The sequence below is a fragment of the Diabrotica virgifera genome, chromosome 7, assembly GCF_917563875.1.
Source record: "Diabrotica virgifera virgifera chromosome 7, PGI_DIABVI_V3a".
NCBI lineage: Eukaryota > Metazoa > Arthropoda > Insecta > Coleoptera > Chrysomelidae > Diabrotica > Diabrotica virgifera.
The window spans coordinates 120,290,634-120,317,674 of NC_065449.1; the positions used below are offsets into that span (position 1 = coordinate 120,290,634).

The window sequence follows — 27,041 nt, forward strand, 5'->3', positions numbered from 1 at the left end:
GATTTACGGGGTTCTACTGTATATAGAAAAATCAAACAATCAGGATATTGGTCGTTTACATCCACTTACTGTTGCAGACATCTTGCATAAAAAATTGAACATTCCTAATATTTTTGAAATTAAAGCCATTGGAAAAAACAGAATTAAAGTTTTGTTAAGGTCAATAATATATGCAAATAATTTGGTGAAAAATATAAAATTAAAAGACCAAAACTTAGTAGCGTATGTCCCTAACCATTTACTAGAAATTAGAGGTCTAATAAGAGATATTGATACACAACATGATGAAAAGTATTTGTTAGATAATAGTAAATCTCCCTCCCCCATAGTAGCCTTTAGAAGAACTTACAGACAAGTTGACACCGATGGTCAAGCTAACTATGTACACAAAAGGACAATGATAGTCACCTTCGAAGGAAATATTCTTCCTAGCTACATTGCAATAAAATAGTGTATTTTTTCCAGTTGAATCCTACATTGGCAAAGTAATACAGTGTTACAATTGCTTAAGATTTGGACACATTTCCAAGCAGTGTCGCAGTCCACAAGGACATTGCATAAAATGTGGAAAACTCAAAAATGAAGATCATACAGGTCAAGATAATGATGTTCAATGCATACATTGTAATAGTAAAGATCATGTTTCCATATCCAAGAAGTGTCCAAAATACGAACAACAAAAGAAGATAAAGAACGTAATGATTGAGCAAAAAATTTCCTTTATCGAGGCAAAAAATTACTGTGAATCGTCCTCCTCGGGATTGTTCATTCAGAATAGATATTCCACACTAGACAATATCGGAGACAGTTTTCCTCCCCTCCCAACATCTTCAAAAAAATCAACCCCTTCTACTACCACGCATAAAAACCAAAACATATCATCAAATAATACATTCCAACCCTCCTCAAGCTATTATAATATAGCTAAAAAACGAAAAATATCACCAAACCAATCACAAAACAATTCACCCATGTTCCCTTTTAATTTTGGGCCCTCCAAACCCCTTCCTGCTAATTTAAACACTCCAATTTGTCAAACCAAATCAGATCAGAGAGTATTGGAAACACTCATTTGCAATTATATTTTTAATTTGATCACAAATATTCAAACTGTCGATGATATAAAAACTATGAGTCAAGATAGTATTTACCATTGTATAAAAACGATTTTAGAGGATATCACTAATAAATAACATGTACCCAGAACTTAAATCATTACAAATTTTGCAATGGAACGGTAGATCCGTTGTTTCGAATAAAAATAGTTTAATTCATTTTTTAATAACTGAAAATATTGATATTGTATTATTAAGTGAAACCTGGTTCAAACCAAATCAAAATTATACATTTAAAGGTTATAATGTAATTCGCCAAGATAGATATGACGGGTATGAAGGTGTTGCAATTTTAATTAAAACAACTATACCATTTTGTGAAATAAATATTAGAAACAATTTTAATGAGGATATTTTAGTTTGCGATGCTATCGTTAAATGCAACACAATAGAATTAAATTTTTTATCTATATATAGACCACCAAATATTAGTACATCCAAAAATAATTGGATAAATATCTTCTCACAAATCAAATCACCTTTTTTAATTGAGGGAGACATGAATGCTCATCACTCACTATGGGGTTCACTGCGTAATGATCCAGTTGGTAATCAAATTGTTAGCAGTATCGAAGACCTAGATCTTGTAATTTTGAATAATAGAGAACCTACATATCTTCCTAGATATGGTACGCAAAAATCTATTATTGACATTTCACTCTGCACAGCTAATATAGCCAGTAAATTCACTTGGTCAGTTTTATCTGACACTTTAGGCTAATCATTTTGCTATAACTATGAATTTTTCAATAACCAACACCTCACAAGAAATAATTTATCCAAAAAGCAAATGGAATATCAAGAAAGCCAATTGGTCCTTGTATTCATCCTTAATTGAAAACATGTTTTCCAACTACAATAACTCTTTCAATACTTATAAAAATTATAGTTTTCTAATAGATTGCATTAATGATGCTGCAGATAGATCTATCCCTCAATACAAAATTTTTAAATCCAAAAACCGATGGCCTACAACATGGTGGGACCCAGAATGCGATCTGATAATCAATGACAGAAAAGAAGCATTAGCATTGTATAAACGTTCACCAACCCTTGATAATTATCTAAACTGTCAAAAAGTTACTGCTCATACTAAAAAATAGTTGAAACAAAAAGCCAAAGCTAGTTGGATTAAATGGTGTTCTAATTTAAGCAAAAATACCTCCTCTAAGGAGATATGGTCACAAGCCAACAAAATGAATCGAAAAGCACCTATTAGTATAAAACCCTTTAATGACAATCTGTTAGACGACTTTTTTAATAAAGTATGTCCTCCATTTGCTCAAAATTCACCTACACGTTCTACACAAAGTCATCATTCAAATAACCACTTCCTGTTAAAACCTTTTTCTGAAACTGAATTAGATTTTGCCCTTAAAAACCGTATAAATACTTCTCCTGGTATCGATCACATAAAATACCCCATGTTAACCAACCTGCCAGATGTTGCTAAAAAACTTCTTTTAAATGTCTTCAATGATATCATCCAAAAAAATATAGTTATCGATTCTTTCAAAAATATCTTAGTTGTTCCCATCCTTAAACCCGGAAAAGACCCAAAAATCGTAAGTTCATATAGACCAATATCCTTACTGTCTTGTATATTTAAAACTTTAGAAAGGCTTATAAAATTTAGATTAGATTGGTGGTTACAAAAAGAGAATTTACTCTCAGTAAACCAGTTTAGTTACAAAAGAGGTTTTGGAACTCTAGACGCTTTAACAACACTTGTTGTAGATGTACATAATAACTTAACTAAAAATAACTACTTAGCAGCACTATGCTTAGATATTGAAGGAGCATATGACTCAGTTTGTTTATCAACCTTAAAACATAAAATGGTAAATTTTTTTCATATGCCAATTGCTTTCGTTAACACAATAATCGGTGTCTATACAGATAGGGTAATTTATATCAGAGATCATAATAACAAACTAATAGGACCTCGACATAATTATCACGGTATACCACAAGGCTCAGTATTATCACCAATTTTATTCAATCTGTACACCTCTCACATACACAAGATGCAAATAAACAACATCCCATTCAAAATCATACAATATGCAGACGACTTTTGTGTCTATACAGAAAACAAGAAATATGAAAACGGTATGCAAAACCTAAGTGCAGTTTGTAGTTCCCTCTTTCCGTGGTTCTTAGAGAACGGTTTAAATTTATCAATTAACAAATCAGCAGTATCTGTCTTTACAAGACACAACCTTCCTATAAACCAAGTAGTATTACTGAGTGATCAATCTTTTAAATTTAAAAATATTGTCAAATATCTGGGCCTCATTCTGGACAAAAAACTAACTTGGAAACAACACATACAATATATGCTGGATAGATGTAATAAAGGTAGTAATTTCCTTAGAATGACAACTAGAGTGTGGTGGGGCTACGATGTTGAAACATCTTTATTGTTTTATAGAACTTATATACGATCCATTATAGATTATGGTGCTACTCTCTACGGTTCTGCTTCCAAAAACCTTTTAAGAAAAATTGACGTTTTCCAAAATTCTGCCTTGAGAATCTGTTTAGGTGCTATGAGATCTACTCCTATACAACCAATACATGTTGAAGCTTCTGAGCCTCCTTTGGAGATTAGAAGAAATTTACTAAGCGAAAAATGGGTACTCAAAGCACACTCTACAAATTTCGAATTATTTTCCAGTATATGTCATCTTAACGAATCAGATCTTACTCACAAGTATTGGATTAAAAAACCATCTCCGCCTTTATGCACTGCATTACAGAACAATCCTATTTTTTCAAAGGAATTGAACACAGTTGACAAAAACTTAGACTACTTCGCTCTCTTCCATAACACTGACGTAATAATACCCACATACAACGAAAACAACATAATCAGCGACAATATCCTGAAATCTACTTTGAACTGCTACAGTGATGCCACAGATATACAGAGAGAGTCTATAAAGTGGAATAAATTCAATATCTCAAATACTAATTGTTTTTTTGGAAAATGCTCAGACCCGTCGATTAGTATTTCAAATTGTCCTTTTTGACATTCAATAATAATGTATACAGGGTGTCCCAATTTAGAGATATGACGTCATCGTCGATTTTCTTAAATGGCAACACTGTCATTTTGATAGCTAATTTGATAGGGTTTGTAAAGTTATACATAACTGCAAAATATCAAATTTTTATTCTCTACCATTTACAAGATAATAGAAAATAACAAAGTTATATCTGTAATTTGGAATATATTCAAAATTAAAATACTAACTGTTTTTTTGAAAAATGCTCAGACCCGTCGATTAGTATATCAAATTGTCCTTTTTGACATATAATAATAATGTATACAGGGTGTCCCAATTTAGAGATATGACGTCATCGTTGATTTTCTTAAATGGCAACACTGTCATTTTGATAGCTATTTTGATAGGGTGTGTAAAGTTATACACAACTGCAAAATTTCAAATTTGTATTCTCTACCATTTAGATGATAATAAAAAATAACAAAGTTCTGAAAAAGAAGTAATCAACTAATAATTGAATTTAATTATTTCAATAAATTAAGCAAAAACTCATAATGTTGCCCTCAATTATTGTCAAATTGTCAATGGGCAACGTTATGAGCATTTGCTTAATTGAAATAAATAAATTCAATTATTATTTGATTACTTCTTGTTCTTCATAACTTTGTTATTTTTTATTATCTTGTAAATGGTAGGGAATAAAATTTTGAAATTTTTCAGATGTGTATAACTTTACACACGCTATCAAAATAGCTATCAAAATGATAGTGTTGCCATTTAAGAAAATCAACGATGACGTCATATCTCTAAATTGGGACACCCTGTATACATTATTATTATATGTCAAAAATGACAATTTGATATACTAATCGACGGGTCTGAGCATTTTTCAAAAAAACAGTTAGTATTTTAATTATTGAATATATTCCAAATTACAGATATAACTTTGTTATTTTCTATTATTTTGTAAATGGTAGAGAATAAAAATTTGATATTTTGCAGTTATGTATAACTTTACAAACCCTATCAAAATAGCTATCAAAATGACAGTGTTGCCATTTAAGAAAATCGACGATGACGTCATATCTCTAAATTGGGACACCCTGTATATATTTTTATTGAATGTCAAAAAGGACAATTTGAAATACTAATCGACGGGTCTGAGCATTTTCCAAAAAAACAATTAGTATTTGAGATATTGAATTTATTCCACTTTACAGACTCTCTCTGTATACACAGATGCATCTAAATCAAGAGAAGAGACTGGCTGTGCTTATTTTTTACCCTCAGGAGGTTTCGAATGCAAGTACAAACTTCCCAATGAGTTTTCAATTTCTCTGCGGAAGCATTGGCCATACTCGAAGCGTTGAAATATATTAAAAACTCTTATACTAAAAAAACCTTAATTCTTTCAGACTGCCTATCAGTTTTACAGAATATTAAAAATACTGTTTTGCCAAAAACATTTAGTAATCCTTACATATTTTTAATAGAGGATAATATTCTCTAATATGTTAAAGCGTTTATAGTAGAAGATTCTGACTTCAATATAAAATTTATTTGGGTTAAGGCACATATTGGACTCAAAGATAATGAATATGTAGACTACTTAGCTAAATCCAGTATAACATCAGGCACTTTATTGTCATATTCTTTATGTGTATTAGATGTTATTACTATTTTTAAAAGAAACCAACTATTGATATGGAAAGATCAATGGAATCTTTACTGCTTAACAAACCCCACAAGATACACCACTTTACAACCAGTGATTCCACAAAGTTCTTGGTTTAAGAGTTTTAAAGCTCCACGTAAATATAAAACAACTCTAAATCGACTACGTTTTGGGCATGCTTGCTATCCAAGTCATTTATATAAAATAAATGTGATTGAAGATGATAATTGTAAACATTGCGGAAAACAGGGTGATCTTGATCATATCTTTTTTGAATGTACTAAGTTTCAACAGCATTCAAACTCTCTCTATGAAAATTTAATTAAACTTAATATGCATGCACCATTCAATATCCAGTCTCTGTTGGCTACAGACTCACAACAAATATATAATATCATTATAGATTTCTTGTCAGATACACAAACAGTCCTATAAGATTTGTACGCGGGAGTGAAATTTTTTATGATTTATGTTCAGATTTGCATCCCTTTATCATAAATGTTATATCAGTTTATCAGAAATCCATCATTGTTTTTATTGTATTATTATTGTATTGTGTTATTTATTGTATTAGTATATTGATTGTGTTTATTTTTGTATTAGGGATAGGATTGTATATTCTTTATTGCAACTGGCTGAATGAGTAACGTCTATGCCATTCAGCCCTATTCTGTAACTTTTAACAAATCGAATAGAAATGACCAAGTCGAATCGTAATTACCCAAAATCGGAATGTTTGATATCTATCGCGTCATTTTTGTGTTTGGATCGGTATTCTGTAACTCATATCGTAATCGGAATCTCTGACTTCTATTTCACGCGGTTCTGAGGAGGTGGCAGCCGCGCAGTAACCAGCGAAATTGTGTTCTGTGACCTATTTTGTTACTTGAGATATGACACCGTTGCCATTTCCTCAATGTTTTCATACTTTCTTCATACTATCCTCAAAGTTTTGAGAAGTAAATAAAATATTCGTGTAAATACTGGATGCAAAAAGCTTAAAAGAGGATAAATGGTTTTAAATTAAAGTTAATTAAAATTGATATAAAAAAGAAGATAAACTGATAAATAAAAAAGATAAGTGAAGATAAGAAGTATAAATGCTTTTAAATCAAAGATATTTAAATTGATGTTATTAATTCATTATTATTAATAAATTATTTAAAATTGATATTACTAATAATATGCAATCTTTAAGATTCGATTTCAGTTGAAATAACTGCTAAACAACTTTTCCCAAAAATGGCATCTTTTCTATAATTTGTTCAGGCTATGAGCGTTGACTGATAAATATACAAGTATACTGGTATAATATTTATTTATCAAGCTATTCTTGTGCATTATACCATTGATTGCAATTGTACAAGAAATATACGAACAAAATATGGCAACAATGTGAATGGGAAACATTCAGACGCCAAGTAGCAAATAAATAAGGTTAGGTCCAATTATTCATACTCGTACAACCATCGTACAACATGTCTAAATGAAATATATATAGTTCTCTAAACAAATAACACCACAGACTAAAAATTAAGCAGCTAAAAAAAGGTACAAATACTATAAATAATTATAAATAAGTAGTATGTAATTAATTATTTTTATATATAAAATATAAACGTCAAAACAAAACAAAATGCGCTTGCGTCAACCACAATTCCGATAATCGGAATCTCATCTCGACAGGGTAAATGCTGTCGAAGTGATTTCTATTCACAAAAAAAACTATATATGGGTGCATATCTTAGAGGCTATATTGTTTACTGTAGAAGAAATCAAAACATCAGAATAAACGTATTTTCAATTGAAATTATTTATTTATTTATTTATTTATTTATTTATTTATTTATTTATTTATTTATTTATTTATTTATTTATTTATTTATTTATAAACGGGCAAAGCCCAATTATAATATATGTTAACTTTTAAACTTTTAGATTACAGAATAATAAGTCTTACTTAGTTAATTTTTACTAAAACCTCAGGACTGTGACTCAGGAACTTGCTATACGTTTGGAAAAGGTCAATATTAAGGTGCTGGTTTGCTAGTCTCGCAGTTCTAGTGAGGAAGTTGTTAGAACATAGTTAGTACGCTGGATTGGGTAATGGAAACTAACTGTAGCCCTGGTTGTTCTTAGTGGGACATGAATATTAATTTTTTGAATAAGCTCAGGAGTTCCAGTTTTTCCATGTAGGAGGTTGTATAAAGTGATAAGATCCCTTCTCTTATGACGAGCAGTGATTGGTGCTATATTTAGGATATTAAGAATATCTGCATCATTGTAGTTGTCCAAGATATTAAGTTTATATGCAATTTGCTTTAAAAATTTATGTTCAACTAACTGAAGAGCATTAGTATGTACTCCATAAAAATGGAGACCATACACAGGAGGCATACTTAAGATGGGGACGGACCAATGCACAGTAGAGGGTTTTTAAAGCTGTAATATTTGTGAAGTCCTGGGTGCATCTTCTAATAAAATCAAGCATCTGGAAAGCCTTATTAACAACATTCTCTAGATGATGAGAAAGCTGTAAGTTTGTATCAAGGGTGACCCCCAAGTCTTTAAAAAGGGAAGTTCTTTCGAGAATATAGTGACCAATATTGTAATCGAAAGCAATAGCATTTCTGGAACGGGAAAAAGTCATAGTTTTACATTTAGTTGGATTAAGTTGCATGCAATTTCTTTTACACCACTCTAGCAAGTTATTTAAATCGTACTGTAGTTTTTCACAATCCTTCTTCTTCTTCTTCTTCTTGTAACAGGACTATGTCCTGTTTCTTCTGTTACAGTCTTTGCTGCGATTCGGAACTCCAACTCTCGTACCATCGTTTTTTGGGTCTTCCTATGGGTCGCTTGGTGTTGGGCTTCTGTGTTTTCGCCCAATGCACCATACGTTCAGGGTCCATCCGATCTACGTGGTCTCTCCACATGCGTCGTCGCGCTCTTGTCCATCTCACTACGTCTTGAACGCCTAGCTCTCTCGATGAGACTTCGTTTCGTATTCTATCTCTGAGTGTGATACCTCTTATGGATCTTAGGGTTTTCATCTCTGTTGTTCTCATTATTTGTTTGGTCTTTGTTGTCTCGGCCCTTGTCTCAGCTGCGTATGTCAGTACGGGTCTAACACATGTCCTATAAATGCGGACTTTGCTTTCGGTGCTCATATATTTATTCCGAAAGATTACATCCCTCAGGAAACCAGATATTCTCGCTGCTTTCGTTGCCTGCTGTTTTGATTATTGCCACAGATGCCTGTAGCTAGATATTTCCACACTTAAGTATCTACAATCCATTACCTGTTCGATTATATGGTCGTCTACTACTAATTTACATCTAATTGGGTTCCTGGATATTACCATCGATTGGGTTTTCTCTTTGGATAGTGTCAGGTTATACTTTTCGGCGGTTATTTTGGATTTTTGTAGTAGGCGTTGTAAGTCATCTTCGTTTTCGGCTATTAAGATTGCATCATCTGCGTAGCAAAGTATTCTCATGGTTCGGTTACCCATTTTGTATCCCTGATTCATTATGTTAACACTACCTAGAACTTCATCCATTATTAAATTAAATAGGCATGGACTGAGGCTGTCCCCTTGTCGAATGCCTGCATTGATTTTGATTTCTTCCGTGAGCCCGTGTGTGGTTTTACTTCGTGTTTTGTTGGATCTATTGAGCTCTTTGATTGTGTTTCTATACCTCTGACCTATGTTTTTCTTTTCAAGGATAGTGAGCACGTCCTTTAATCGCACTCTGTCGAATGCTTGTTTCAGATCTACAAAGCATGTGAACATGGGCTTGTCGAATTCTATTGATTTCTCAACTAATTGTCGCATTATGAAAATAGCGTCTATTGTGGATCTGTTTGGTCGAAAACCCTGTTGTTCTTCCGATACACCGGCTTTCTTATATATTTTTTGGGATAGAATTTTTGTCAATAGTTTTGATGTAGAATTGAGTAGTGTAATTCCTCGGTAGTTCGTAGGATCTGTCTTTAGGCCTTTCTTGTAGATGGATATTGTTATACTATCTCTCCATTCCTCTGGTACTGTCATGTTGTTTACAATTTTTTGGAATAATGTTGTTATCTCTTCTATTATTTTTGTACCTCCGTATTTAATTAATTCATTTGGTATATTATCCGGACCTGGTGATATTCTATTTTTTGATCTTTTGATTGCTTCGTTTACTTCTTCTTGGGTGATGTTGTCATGCTCTGTTTCTTCTTGGTGAATGTTTTGTAGGTCATTTCTTTGTACTTCATTATTATCGTCGTTATCGTCTTTGTATAGATTCTCGAAATGAGTTACCCATTCTTCTGGTTTTTTTGCGTTAATTTGTAATTCTTTGCTAACCGGCTTCTTCCTGTTCCTCAACATGTTCCATAACTTCATTTGACCTCCTCGTAAATCATGTTCCATGTCATTTGAGAATTTTTCCCAATATATTTGTTTTAGATCTTTGCTTCTGTTAGTTGTTCTATGTCTTTCTGATTTATATCTTTGATACTCTTCTGGGGTCCTATTGTTAATATATCTTACGTATCCATCTTTCTTCTTGTTTGCTAAATCTTTGACTTCCTGTGTGAACCATGGTTTTTGGTTTCTGCCACTGTTTAAGTCAATTCTTCTTTCTTCAATGGCTTCTTTTGCACTACTAGTTATATGATTTTTTATTTTTTCCCATGCTTCGTTTATATTGCCTGTGATTTCAATAGGGCTAAGATTGATCTTTTGCTCAAGTCTTTTTTGGTAGAGATCCTTAGTACTTTCGTCTTGTAGGGATTATATGTTGAACTTGGTGATATAGTTAGGTGGTTTCTTTCTCCATGTTATGTACGCGTGACGGTACTGTAAAAAAAACAATATGCATAGATATCACAGCAAATTTACTAGCATGTAAATTGGAGCTGTAGAGTAAGTCAGTCAAAGATAGTTCGAGATTAAGTTAGTTTAAATATCTAGGCACTACACTCTCTGGAACAGAAAGCTCGCAACAGAGTGAAAGATCAGCTGAATAGAGCAAATAGAGCCGTAGGATGCCTGAATGAAATAATATCACCATCATCATCATCACGCAGCGCTACAACCCTGGGTGGGTCTTTGCTGACTTACAACTTTTTTCCAATTCGTTCGGTCTTCCATCAACGTAGTGTCAAATGGAATGTTCATTTTCCAGAGATCTGCTTGGATGTTATCTCTCCAACGCATTTTGGGACGGCCGAGTGGTCTTTTGCCTGTAGGAATCTCCTCCCATACCATCTTACACGTCTCTCGTTATAAAATCTGTGCACGTGGCCTGCCCATCTTAGTTGGATGAAACAATATGGAGAAATAAAAATATTGCTAAAGAAATGAAAGGCAAAATTTACAAAACATAGTCATCAGACCAATAATGATATATACGCAGCAGAAACACGACCTGTCAAAGAGATAACAAAATATAATGCTAGAAGCAGCATACATTATGTGAAAATCCATAGAAAAATTAATGACAAGACACTATTAGGCCTGGATCCCGCGTACCAAAAAAAGTTAATTAATAGCAAGCTGAAAATTTGTTAACAGCTTAACGGTGTCTAGTCGGACAAACATTGATCTATGGGAACACTGGAACAGGAGAAGTTTTAATTGTGGAACAGTTTAAAAGTTTGGATTAGATTACGAAAACGTCCCATGTATTTTGTCGGATAGAACATCCAATTGATTTGTTAACCTTTCATTAAACTCTCATGCAAAAATCAGACTGCTATTACTAACCAACATGTTTCATGCCATTTGACATGTTCTTCGTGTTCCACTCATTAAAATGCCCAGTTGGTGATAAACACCAGTCTGATTTTTGCATGAGAGTTTAATAAAATTCCAACAAATCAATTGGAAGTTCTTAAAAACTTGTCTTAAAAAATGTCCGACAAAATACATGGAACGTTTTCGTAGTCTGACGTTCCAAATTTTTAACCTATTCCACAATTAAAACTTCCCCTGTTCCAGTGTTCCCATAAGTACATCAAAGTTTGTCCGACTAGACAACTTTAAGCTGTTAACAAATTTTCAGCTTGCTATTATTCAACTTTTTTTTGGTACGCGGGATCCAGGTCTATATATTATATACTGACATATGACGGAGATGAAAAGTGGAAAACACCAAAGACTGGGTAAGAAAGAGAAGAGTGAAATGAGACGATTGTGTAAGCCGAATGACAAAAAATAAAGTAGTTAAGTCGGCGAAAGAAGGTTCCTTAATAGGATTGCGATCGGGATGAATATCACGAAAACGATGGACTTCAACAGACAAAAAACAGACAGACTACATAAAAAGGAGAACAATATGAATAAGGACCTATATCCTATAAGAAAGCCTGTGTCTACTTCTTAGTCATCACTGAAATTAAAAATAAAAATAAAAAATAACAGGAAAGGCATCATTGCGAAAACTAACCATGGAAAATAAGATTTTGAAAGCTATATGTTTTGAGAAAATCTTAAAGAGCAGTTCTATTGAAATGCATCATAACGTACTGAGCGTCATATTTAAAATAAAGAAATTTTGGCCAACTTTAGGTATAACCGGAGTCACTAGAAGGATTTAACTAATTTACATTATTTTGACGTATAAAAATACACCTTTTCTTAGAGTTGCCGATATACTCGATTCGCTCAGTTTGGGATATTTTGCTAGATTTGCTAGATCGGAAACATAAAACACAACAATTCCTAGCACATAGTGGTATCTTAAATAAACTTACTGCTCCAGACTTTTTTTATTAAAAAAAAAAGGATAATCATGGATAGTGGGAGTATACATTCAGTCAATTCGATTACAAACCTTCTATTTGTAAATATTAATTCGCTACAAAATTGAAAAATTAAACATCTAAACCTTTGTTTTTCTCAAGCATTTTGAAAAAAATGTGAAAACTTTAAATTATCCCTGTTTGTCTGTCCCAGAGACTTTTTAAACATAACGCTATAAAATTTCAAAAATAATCATTTAAACCTTTGTTGTTTTCAACCATTAATGTGAGAAACTTAAATTATCCATGTCTGTCTGCCCAGAGACTTTTTAAACACAACTCCTCCGTTTTTAGACCAGATATAATGACAAATGAGGTATCGAATGAAATTTTATAGCCCAAAGATGATATTAAGGTGAGAACTTTGATCTAGGACTTCCAGTTTTAGAGTTGCAAAATAAAGTACTGTTTTAATGTCCCGAAATAGTACAAACGATATATTATTCGACGCGCCTTAACAAGACGAGCACAAATATATACTTCCGATTTGATGCCTTTCGGTCCGTTTGTCTTTCTATCCTCGAAGATAACTCCTCCGTTATTAAAATAAATAGAATGCCAAATGAGGTATCTAATTCCCATTGTCTCACTACCAGTTTCTCCAGATCTTCTTTGAATGCATCTTTCCACCTTTTTCTAGGCTCCCTTCTTCCATCTGACCTTTCCCTGAACACATTGTTTATAAGGCGATTGTGGTTACTGCGTATCACATGCCCTGTCGATTTGAGTCTATTGGACTTTATATTTATGTCTAGATTTTCCTTTCCCAATAGAGACTCTAATTCGTTATTGAATATGCTCCTCCATTAGTTTGTCACGCTGTCTCTGCAAGAGCCATATATCGTTCGAAGGATTTTACGTTCCCACACCAGCAATTTATTTACCTCTCTTTTTGTTAGCGTCCATGTTTCACTTCCATACGCGACTGCTGGTCGTACCTTTAGCCCCGGCGCAAATTGAACCTAAGCGAGTCACAACCTGCACCGGCGGGACGGGTGACCTGTGCAGTTATTTTTCTAGCGTGCCGCATATTGAACACAAGCCAAACCGACCGTCGGCTGTCGCCGTAACGAATAGAGACGGGCAAAATAAGTGCGGACGTGTAACGATTACTATTGATACCGGTTCTCAGTGGTACTGAGTACAAATACTGATTACAAAATACTGATGTATCTGATCCTTGTACTGAATTGAGTAGGCAACTTAAAATCGGTAGTTCCGTACTTGTAACTAGTAACGTTTTAAAAATATCTTACACGTCCCTAGTAGTCGTAGCGGTATGACTTTCGAAAACATCGAATTTGATCATAAGCAGGTGCATAAAAAGATATCTTACACTGAGTACCTTATTTCTACATACTTTTATAATAACAAGCATAAGTTAAACACTGCATTGATTGTGATTGCAAAAACGGTTCGCATGTTTTAAATAGGATTTTTGCTGATTGTGTATTTTGCTAAAATATTAAATAACACAAAAAATACAATTCACAACCATCATTTAATTTTTAACGATAAACAAAAGTCTAATTTGATGACAAGTTTGAAATTGATCGACTTTATCGATAACATTGTCATTAACAGATATTTTTAAATACAATGAATCATTTTCCAATGATTGTGTGGATTTAAGAAATACATACTAAACAATGTTTTTACCTGTATAAAGGAGATTATAATTATGACACACGGTACTCCTTATTTTTCAAATAGTATGTATGCTCTTGTAAACGCATAACTTTGATTTATTGGCTAAATCTACATTAGATACGTCACAAGAAATTAAAAATAATTAACATGTAATAAATTCACTGTTTTAATCAGATATATTATATTCCCTACTATTGCAATAAAATATTTAAACGAATAAACGAAAACTTTTTGAGTAGTGCTGATTGATACAACAGAGCAATAAAATGTTATTCATAAAGATAGTGTAAAATTTATCGCCGTTTATCAGGTCCGCTGGTAATGAAGTTATCAGCATTTAATTGCAAAGCGGTCTGTTAGCTGAAAAATACTTGTAAATATCATCCGTATTCATTTCAGATACTTCCATCTCGCAAACAAAAACACGTAAAAATTAACATCTGGCGGTGAGTCACCCGTCCCAAGCACAAGAAAATTGTACGCTGACGACAAACCTTCCCAGGCGAGACCTGCGAACGCATGAACTGATAGTAGGATGCGCAGAACGGTCTACGCAGTCCGCCGACGCAGGTTGTGTCTGGCTTATGTTCAATTTGCGCCGGGGTTTATTAGCGTTTCAACTTCTCACTCTATTTTGTTGTCATTTGTGATTGTCGCTCATAGATATTTAAATTCTTTAATCACTTAATTACTTACTTAATTACTACGTTTATAATAATGTTTTGCCTTATTCGCCTAGGTTCTTGTTTTGAAACAACTATGTATTTTGTTTTGTCTTCATTTATTTTTAGACCGATGTTTAATGCAGCTTCTTCAAAGCTCGAGAAAATATCCTTAACTTCTAATATTGATTGTGCCACTGCATCTACGTCATCGGCAAAGGCAAGTACGATTTTTTGCTTCTCGAGTAATTTTTCGCATGACATTTTCTAAGGCCCGGTTGAACATCAATGGGGACAACGGATCTCCCTGTCTCAGTCCAGAATTTACGCAGAAAGCATTTGATATTTTCCCCCTATTCTAACTTGTGCCAAGGAGTTACTTACACACATTTTGTGTTACCGCAGTTAGTTTCTTACAGATAAATACTTACTAGATAAATATCATTCAGGTCTACGCATCGACATCCGAATCAACTGAAGAAGAAATAGAAAATTTCTACCAGACTGTAGAAAACTCTCTCAAGCTGACAAAAAAACATGAGCTAACTATTATCATGGGTAATTTCAACGGCAAAATAGGACAAGGTACAGTCGAGAATGTTATGGGGTCGTATGGTCTTGGCACAAGAAACGAAAGAGGAGAAAGGCTGATACAATTCTGCGAAGAGACGGATATGGTTGTAATGAACACATTTTTTAAATTACATCCAAGAAGGCTTTATACATGGAAAGCACCCGGTGATACCCCAGGGAAAATCATAAGAAACCAAATTGATTTTATCAACAAACAAAAGGTTTAGAAATTCTGTCACCTCAACAAAAACATATCCAGGCGCCGATGTCTTCTCAGATCACAGTCTATTAGTTGTAAATATCAACATACGACTCAAAATAATTCATAAGAAAATGAGACCCAAGATAGATATCTTCTTTCTTTAGGTGCCGTGTCTGTATTCAGACGTTGGCCGTCATCATGTTTACAATTTCTTGAAATCTCTCTCTATCGGCTGCTGCGCGAAATAATTCTTCTACTGTGCAGCCACACCATTGTCTAATATTACGTAGCCATGAAAGCTTCTTTCGACCAATCCATCTCTTTCCCTCCACCTTTCCTTGTATTATAAGGCGAAGCAGATGGTATTTAGGTCCTCTAATTATATGGCCGAAGTATTCTGTTTTTCTCCTCTTTATGATGCTTATGAGCAGACGTTCCGAATTCATCATTTGAAGAACATCTTCATTGGAAGTGTGCGAAACCCACGATATCTTTAGGATTCGTCGATAGCACCACAATTCGAATGCTTCTATTTTGTTTAGCATTGTGGTTTTTAACGTCCATGTCTCACAACCATACAATAGGATAGACCACACATAACATTTCAGCACCTTCTTTCGAATATTCATTGACAGGTTTCTATTACATAAAACTGGTTTCCAGGTCATAAAAGCCTTCCGTGATATTTCGATCCTAGTTATTATCTCTTCATCAGAGTCACAATTTACATTTAACCAGCTGCCAAGATAGATATAAAACTACTGAAAGAAAATAACATCCAGGAAAAAGTAAAAAACACAGATTAATAAGAATTTTGCGAAAATAGTTGAAGACACTCCTAGTGGCATAGAAGAACAATGGAACGAAATGAAGGCATTTATTAACACACTTTCGCATGAATATCTTAAATCAAAAAGAGAAAAGAAGCAAGAATGGATGACACATAAAATGTTGCAGATGATGGAAGAGCGAAGGAAATTAAAAGGTAGAAATAACAATAAATACAAAAAGTTGCATACGAGTATACTAAGGGAAATAAAAGGGACAAAAGAAGCATGGCTGATGGAGAAATGTACGGAAATTGAAACACTACAACGCAAACATGACGATTTTCATATGCAAAAAAAGATTAAAGAAGTACAAAACATCAGAAAACAACGCAATATAGGCACAGTCGTAGACGTTGAAGGTCAGATTTTGACTACAATTAAATATAAATTAAGAACATGGAAAGAATATATGCAAGAATTATTCAAAGATGCTGCACGAGGTCCGTATGAAATAGACAATCCCTACGGCCCAGAAATAACAAACGAAGAAGTAACCATGGTCATTAAGCGGATTAAAGATGGGAAATCACCAGAACCTGATGAGGGGCATGGTGAAATTTTTTCCCATTGTTTTCGGTCTGGTAGGATATAGAATAACATCATTGTGTTGTTTTATGTGCTATGAGATTGAAAACTTAGTTATTTGCTAGCAGGTGCCGCTAGGGCATCCCTGTCAGTTCGTTCGTTGCAATCCGCGACCTGCACGCCGGAGTTTGTCCTAGTTGGGTCAGAGAGAGCAGCATATGTGCCTCCTGATGAGAGACTAATAAGTTTCGAAACCGGTAGAGATGCTTGCTGCACTCTCTGATTGAACTGGAATAATGATGCGGTTGTAGATTCGTGTTGCAACGAAACTGAAAATGGTTATTCATTTTAGATTTACATGTTTACTCCGATTGGAGTACGAAGGGAAACATTCTCGTTGAAACTTTACCGCGCTGAGCAGATGGGACGTGAATTATAAATTGTAAAATTCCCTCATCTTCCTTAGTCTCAGCATCCATAATGGCTTGCAAATTGTAGAAGGCTCGGAGGTGTTACCAGAGAAGGTTCCCATTGTTTTTGGTCTGGTACGATGTAGAATAACATTTTTTTGTGTTGTTTTATATGCTATTAGATTGAAAACTTAGTTTTTTTAGGAAACAACTAGTTAGAGCAAATTATACTGACTCTAGTATCAAAAACATTGTATGTGGAGTACCACAAGGTTCAGTATTGGGTCCTCTTCTGTTCCTTATCTCTATAAATGACATCACTAATTTAAAAATCGATGGGAAAATTTTTCTTTTTACTGATTATACCAGTATCACTTCGAGCAACTCAACTATTGCATCTCTTCATGAAACTATAACTTCAGATCTACTGACGATAAAGACCTGATCTGACTCTAATTTATTCTCTTTTAACGTAGATAAACAGTGGCATTATCCTATAAAGGAGCTTTTTAACCTTTGCCTCTTAATAACAGCCAGATCAGTGCAGTTGATTCTGTAAAATTTCTTGGTATTTTTTTTAGACAGTAACCTCAAATGGTCTCTTCATATCGATTTAAGAAACTCGCCTCAGCTTGATATGCAATAAGATCTGTCTCAGGGGGACTCAATTTAGCATATTCTAAAATATGTAACATATTTTTCGTTGTTCGAGTCTTATCTTCGATATGGTCTTCCTTTGTGGGGTTCTAGTACAGCTGCTCAATTTGATGTTATTTTTAAATTACAAAAAAGAACAATCAGATATCTGTGTGGCCTCAGAAGATCTGCACATTGCAGAAGTTACTTCAGAGATCACGGAATTTTAACACTTTCATCTTTATATAATCTAGAAACGGTTTGTTTAATTCGTAAACACCTTCATGTCTTTCCAGCAAGGCCCAATCATCTTTACTCCACCAGACATTCAATCTTTGATATTTATTTACCGATCCCATCCACTGAGTTAGTAAATAAATATATATTATATTCCGCAAAAAAAACTTTACAATCATCTCTCTTTACAACTTAAATCTGCAACATCTTTCCCAAAGTTCCGAATATCTAAAATACCATACTACATATTCAATAGAAGAATTTCTTAATGAATAACTTCATACGCAGTAGCTTAAACTTGTCAGTTCCTAATGTTGTATTTTATTTGTTGTAAGTACGTTTAATTTGCAATTTATATAAATTTTGCAATAAATTGTTTTGTCTTTGTTTTTATATCTTGTATACTGTCTATTGACGATTTATTTAATTTGAGTAAATTGTAGTTGTTATTTGTTATTGATATTATTTTTTTGACTGTATGTAAGCTTTGTCCATAAAATTGTAAATATTTTCAGTGACAATAAAGCATATTTCTATTCTATTCTATAAGCATGGGTTCTTGGTTGTATAATAATTTCCACTCAGCCAAAATTTAACCAACTTCGCAAAAACATATAACACTAGTCAACAAATAAACAAAAAAAAGTTGCGACTGATGTTAAAATAGCTGTATATAATATTAAATCTTTTGTACACAATTTTGTGCATATGCCAATTTTCCCATATCACTATTTGTATAAACACAAACACACATTTTATCCTGCATAGTAAAAAACAACGAGGATAGCTCCTGGTTACGGTTTAAATATTATAAGTTGTCCTGGCTAGTAAATTCCATTTAAAAAAAATCCATTATTTTAATATAGAACCTAAGAGTTAAGCAAGTCCTTTGAACAAGTGAAGATCTCGAACTAAATCATGTAATTCGGCTTGTTTGATGCAATAAGGTGCTTTTTCGTCGCTTCCGGGAAAATAATAGTCATTTTTTTATGATTATATCATCAGGTTCACTTTTGTCACCATACATTTCCAAATCTTTCTCCCAATTTGCCGAGGTGCTGGAATTGGTAAATCTTCTCCACGAAAAACCGGTTTTATTGCTGAGGTAATATCTGGATATTTAATTTTATGCTTGCTCTTCCTTGAAAACCCAGACACTTTTGTCATGCAGGAGTAACAGTCGTTAAAATGATTTAGAACTATGTAAGTTAGGTTTACTGATTAAGGACTACCTTTGGTTTATTATTTATTTAAATGTTAATGTGTTATTCCTAGTCATTAGATACCCCAGTGTTCCAATAATTTTTAGAAAAAACGTTAATTTGATAAGATCACGGCCCAATATATTACAAATGACTGTTTAAAAAAAATAGTAAAACACTCACAAACTTAAAAATCATAACTCATTTTTTGAACAAATCATAACTCAAAAATCTGTTAGGAACTCTTTTACTATCGTAATCATATTCAGAGAGCAAAAATTAACAAAAAAAAGCATTTTGCATTCGAGTCGCAAATTGGTTGTAAACCAATTAGTACAGTGTAATTAGTACAGTGTAGTGTATGTAGACTGTACCAAGTGTATTAGTGATGCCAGGTTAGGGAATCTTTTGTGAAATTATAAAATTAGTAAAAATCTTTCGCGGATGTCTAAATTATATTTTATTGTTAAAAATGCTGAGTCTGTATATTTTTATAGATTATCAAAAAACGCATCACTTACTAGTTACTAAATTTATTTACAGGAAGGGGAACAACGGCATTTTCGTACATTAACTGTATGGTAGTTTCGATTTCATGGGTGTTATACATTTCTTGTCTAGTTGTAGGTACGGTAAAATACTGTATTTTAAGATTGACTGCTATCATTTAAATTTGAACGAAATAAATAGGACTCATAAAGTATTATTTTTAAAGTCAATTACGGCATTTTCGAGGTACTGGGAATCTAGCTGAACAACGTCAAGATAATGTGTTACAAATGCAGCTCAAAGAAAAAATTATAAATTAAAAATTTATATGTAAATACGAAATGAATAATACTCGAAAGCCATTAGAATGCCATTATTTACATAATAATATAAGTTATGTAATATTGAAAAATTTCATTATTGATCAATATTTTTATGTTTTAATTCCTAATTATATGTCTTTAAACTGTTTGATCTAATTTAACGTACACAGCTGTATGACAAAAATATCCTTGGTAAATATTTTGTTTAGATATATAATATATTGCAATGATTTTTTGGTTAATTTCCTGCGATTTATTAATTCATCTGATACTACATATCATAGAACAAACACTGTTTTTAACTTACACTTTATTTAATTGTCACCTAAAAGGTTTTGTTAAACATTAATTTCATATGATGGAGGTTTTACGTTGACATACTTTGTTTATTTGGATTTCTCATTTTGGAAGATGTCCTTGATTAATATTTTCTTTGTAAAAATTCAAACAAAATAATAATATATATAAGAATTGCCAATTATAAAAATACAATTGGTTTCGTAGTACAGTGGAACCTCGATAAGTCGGACTAATCGGGACCACGGCCGATCCGGGTTATCTAAAATCCGGGTTAGCCGGAGAATATGGTAAAAATTAATAATACTCTCACAAATAAACTTAATTATGTATAATTGCCAAAAAATGAAATACTTATGTCCAGTATATCTAAATTACGTACAGTTGTATACATTATAGTTTATTTCTTGGTAAAAAATCTCAGTCAAAGTCAAAACATTTTTATTTTATCTGATGAAAATCGATCCTGGTTAGCCGGATTTCCGGGTTATCGGAGGCCGACTTATCGGGGTTCCACTGTAGTTGGAATTCTGTATTAATCTTATTAAAAAAAATTACATAGATAAAATTTCGAATTTAAAATTTGCAAAGATACATACATACATACAAATAATTAATACACTGAACAACAAGTAAATAATATGTTTTACATGGCAAAGATGGGTATCTTAATTTATGTAAACATAAATGTTTGATGTTCTCGATTTTCAATTGGAATAATCTTTTCTCCAATTTTATGGGGTTTAAAACAAAGTATTAGAACATGCAATACAAAGTAATTCAAATGTGAAATATAACACGAAATAGTTTAATTTATAAAAAGGGAGCAAAAATTAGCTGATTAAGCTGCCGCATGCCGTAAGAATGACCTTTCATATTTGTCAATTTAGTCCATTTATCTTTAGGCGTTAAATGCAATAGTCCCGGTGTGTTAAGCTTCGCTATTATCAATATATAACTTTGACTCTATTCAGACCGAAATAAATTCACCTGTTCGAGTTCGCGTTTTTTATAAATAATGCTGAAGAGCAGCAAATTATCAAGGTAATGCATGATTTTTTTAAGTAGTCACAATTGGACATTGAACGGTCACTATTTAGAAATGGTATGACAGAATAGCACAAAGAGATAGGAACATAATATAGTGACACAGGCGTTTTCAGATCAGGTATTACTTTTCTTATAATCATATTAACTAAATTAGCTTATATAAGATGGCGCCTGCTCGACATTTTTAATTGTAACTAGAATATCATAAAACCAATGATATTTAACAAATGATAATTTTAATTGAATGCGTCACTAGAATATTATCCAAACAATCTATAGGTGAATTAGTTTAGTTATCCACAAAACTAATTTATGTTTTATGGTTTTCAAAATAGATGGGCATTGTGTATCAAAACTCATGCCTGCCTATAACTAATTCGACTATTTTCTAACATTTTTTACATTCGAATTTTCCACCTAATCAAATTCTGTTTCAAAATCGAGTACTCTAAGTAGTGGTATATAATATTTATTTACAATTTCTGTTATTTTCTTAAAAAATTAAACTAGTCCCTCTAAAATAAATATCCAACGAAATTAAAGCACACATTAATCCCAGGAACTTTAATTTTATTTTAGATTTTATAATCATTAGTTGGGGAGTATTAAAACAACTCTCTAAAAAATCCATAGTAAAACTGATATATCTTATAAATGCCTCGTTCGGATTAAGATATATGCTTAACCCTGGAAACCATACAGTATACTGTATTGGATACCAATACAGTATCATCGTACAGATCAATTTCTTTACTACCTGTAATTTCGAAGCTATAAGAGAAGCTGTTGTTGAAAAGTCTGAAACCTCATAAAAGGCTCTAATTCCATCCCATCATGTTGGGTTTAGAGAAAGTCATTTAACTATTGACCAAATCCATAGAATAATGGATATAATAGAGAGGCCACTAGAAGAAAAGAAAGTTTGCTCCACCATCTTCCTCGACGTGGCGCAAACTTTTGATAAAGTATGGCACGAAGAACTTGTACTAAATTTACAATCAAGATGTAGTAGGAATAAATAAACCAATACACGTTAAATGCTACTACTAGGATCACTCCCGAATCATATGCATATACACTGATGTATGTACATTGTAAATCCCAAATCATGATTTCCAAAGTTTATAAGTAAAGTAAATTATGACTCGGGAGTGCTCCTAGTAGCATTTAACGTATCTTGGTTTGTTTATTTCTACTGCATCTTGATTGTAAATTTAGTATAAATACAAATAAAGCAGGATTTTGCGAAGTAAATACACAGAATAACTGGAATCATATATTCCAGATACAGTTTTTGTGTTAAGCTAACGGAACTAAAAGAAATCAATGCAGGTGTACCACAAGGTACTGTGATAGGATCAGTCCTGTTCCTAATATACACTGGTGATATCCCTGAATTAACCATAATAGGTACCTTTGCTCTTGATATCGTCGTCTTGGCTGTAGGTAGAGGCCAGAGGAAGAAAACTAAAAGCAACTGTTAACGGGCTTAACAACCGGACTAAAAGCTGACGAATTAAATTAAACGAAATGAAGTCATTAAACGAAATGAAGTCAGTGCACATTAATTTTACCAACAAGCAAAAACAACACAGTCCTGTTAATGTAAATAATAATCAGATATTATATGCCGATAACCCCCTCTGTGGCTCAGTAAGCGAGTCTAGTAGAGGAAGAAACCCTTAGAGTTAGCTAAGTAAAAAAGCAGAGTAAAGTGCAAGTGATGGTATATGTGCAATAAATCAGACCCTAAGGGTGTATAGCTAGACCACCTACACTATGGACAGACGACGGCGAGTCAAAAGAGTTGCTGGGAATTGGTTCCAGGAAGCCCAAGACCGACAGAACTGGAAGAAATTAAAGGAGGCTTATGTTTAACTTTGGATGCAGAAGGCTGGGTAATGTTGGAGGGATACTAGTGAGTTTGTCCTTAGTCTTAAATTTTTCGTAGTAATTTAGGCTAGGAAAAAGTTAATCACTGCTCATACCGTTTGATCAGATTGTAATATTCTTAAGAATCTTATTGGTGTTTATTAAATAAAAAAGTACTAATCTATTTCAGAATAAATTGATAGAATTCTATTGCCGATTTACACGACGAAGATAACGAGTTGTTTTACGGGAATATGAATTCAGTAGGGTAATTCATGAACATTACAATTGTGCGGGACGTCAATGCCAAGATTGGCAACGGAACTTGCGAAAAATCGTGTAGACGATTACGGAAGAGAAGTGAGTGAAATGAGGTTGTTACAATTCTGTCAAGAGAATAATTTCATAATCACAGAGACTTTCTACAAACTTCCTAGGCGAAGACGATATACGTGGAAGTCTCCGCAAAAAAACAAGTAAAGAAGTCCAGTAAGAAATAATAATTGGTTTCGGTGGTGATACAATGACGATAACATATTCGGGATAATTGATATTCATGACAGAACCTACACGAAAATATCTACATTAAAGAATCCATTCAAAATAAATTTATGTAAAATGGAATTTTGTGTAATATATTCAGACTAAAATCTCAGGGAATATTCCATCATCGCCATTTATTTGGTAATATAATTATTTAACTCCACAACAAAAATATAAACATTAATATGATAGTTTTTTAAGTTCAATATAAATTTTTTTTCTATTTATATATATTACTATTTACTGCAAAATGTAAACAATATTGCAATTAATGATAAAGCTGAACTTTAGTAAAAATAGATAGCATATAAAAAACAACGTATCGAACCACGTATCTTAATAGCCATTAAGCTACTCCGGTTTGTTAGTGTACTCCTATTTTTTAGTAATTAACATTATATCATTTTTATGCAATACAAGCCTTAAGCCTTAAAATTAAGGAAAATCATTAGAGACGGCAGTCTAAAATAAATATCAATTATTTTGTAAAATTCGTTCAGTTACAAAGATGTTCAGTCTACAGTCTACATGCTACATTTTATTTTAGTATCATAAGTGTTTTTTTATCGATAACATAACAAAGTTGTACTTAACCACGAGTGCAGTGGTTTGAAGTAAACTTTCAATACCTATACATAGAGTGTGGCAAAACCAAATGGAATAAATTCATTATTTCGTGAATGAGCAATTCTGGAAAAAAATACCGAAACGGGTCGATTTTTATTTTTAAATTACGATTTTTTGTCATATATATCATACTAGTGACGTCACCCATCTGGGCGTGATGACGTAATCGATGATTTTTTAAAATAATATGGGTCGTGTGCTAGCTCATTTGAAAGGCTATGAGATTCTCTATTTAGTAATGTAAACATTTACATAATTATGTAAACAGAGGTTTTTAAATTAAATTAATTGACACCAAAAGAAGAATGTATGTAAATTATTTAATTCAAAATACATTTTGCTGCTGTCAGTACACAGAAAAAATATTTATTGGGCATATAAATATTGCTTTTCGATTAAATAAATTGTTCTAGCTACCACCCACCTGCCTCTTGGTAGTTTGAACGTTTAAATTAAACGAAATCTGTGTTTATTAAATTTGTGAAATAAACATTTTTTTTTTCTATTTTCTGGCAGTTAATAAAATATATTTTGAATTAAATAAATTTCCTTCTGTGTCCATTAATAAAATAAATTCTTTTTGTGTCAATTAATTTAATTCGAAAAAAATTCCCTGTATAAATAATTATGTTAATGTTGATATTACTGACTGAAGAATTGAATAACCTTTGAAATGAGCTATCCCGCGATCCCTATCCTCATTTAAAAAAATAATCGATTACGTCATCACGTCCAGATGGATGACATCATTAGCTTGATAAGTATGCCAAAAATCGTAATTTAAAATCAAAAATCGATCTGTTTCGGTATGGCTTTGCCACACTATCTATTTGCGGATGTACAGCAAAGCAGTAGTTACAGATTTGCTTAATGTGATGGGAAAACAAGTCGATGCTAAAAGATTAAAAATTTATCAAATGTGCGTCTTCATCTTTGCGTCAAGTTTGCACCGTGCACGTGCTGGTTTTATAAGGACTGAACTGGTCGGACCAACTGAAGTTGGTCCGACTTCCTCATAAAACCAGCACGTGTACGGTGCAAACTTGAAGCAAAGTTGAATACGCACATTTGATAAATTTTTAATCTTCTAACATCGACTTGTCGCATCAAATTAAGCAAATATGGCTTAAAATTTGTTACTCAAAGATTATGTGACCAATTTCTGTGGCTAGTTTCAACTACAACGATTTAGAGTTTAACTTGCTTGATGATGGTCTGGTAAGACCGAAAACGTTCGTTCATCTGTGATGTAAAGCTTTTGTTAAACTTGATCTTTTTAAGAAAATTTTTTAATAAAATTTATACCAGCTACAAAAGGAAGTCTTTTTTATTTCTCCAGTATGTTTATATTTAAAGGAAAAGAAACTAATAATGTTTAGGCAACTACGAAGAAACACCAGACATTGTGTGCATATTAACATCCACTATGCATACCTAAACAATCTCAGAGTAACTGATGACACAGTATTAATAGCAAAGAATATCATATAATTGAACGAAATGTTACAACTAAACAAGTACCTATCAAGAACGGTAGGCTTAAAAATGAAGTACAATGCAATAAAAATAACGAACCAAGACTCGACAAGTACAACAATATAATCACATCACAGACAATTTCGAAAATTTAAGTATACCCATGATACTATAAATAACGAGATAATAATATTATAATGTTGCACATCCTGAAGAGAAGGGGAATCGTGACGTAACTGGAGACCCGCAAGTACAATCGTAATGGTTTAAAATGTCCGATTTGGTCCGATTAATTTGAATCGTTCGCTGTTGTAATCTAAGTGTATTTTATATTTTATTTTTGTAAAAGTGAGATGTCTTTTATAAACAAAAATGACACAAAAAATTTGTTTAATATTATTTTGCGAATTGAATCAGTTCATCACAGAATGCATACAAATTCCATTTAACTTTAACAATAAATATTCAAATTAAAATTCCGGTCTCCATTTAGGTCATCATGCGCGAACTCGGACGAATTTGAGCTACGGGAAGATACTATCTTGTTATTTATAGTATCATGGGTATAGTTACGTCATTTCGTTAAGCTAAAAAAACCAAATTAAGATGTCAAAATGAAATGAAGGACGCAATTAATCTGCGCCTCTTTATGATAAATTGGTATACATAAAAAACAGCTCAATTCCTATAAAATTAAAAAAGAACACTTTTTTACTCCGGGTATGTAACTGTGGATTAGAGACCATGTCCGTTACCATGAAGCCGCATAAACAACTAAAAACAACATAATTGGAGTTTCACTGAAAGACAGAATTAGAAACACCGAGATAAAAAAGA

At 32.7% G+C, this 27,041-nt stretch overlaps 1 protein-coding gene across 1 annotated transcript in view; it reads right to left on the bottom strand.

The window, feature by feature from the left end:
- Nucleotides 1-27,041, bottom strand: part of LOC114337893 (acetyl-coenzyme A synthetase) — a 101,030-nt gene that overhangs the window by 66,160 nt on the left and 7,829 nt on the right. The window lies entirely within an intron of this gene.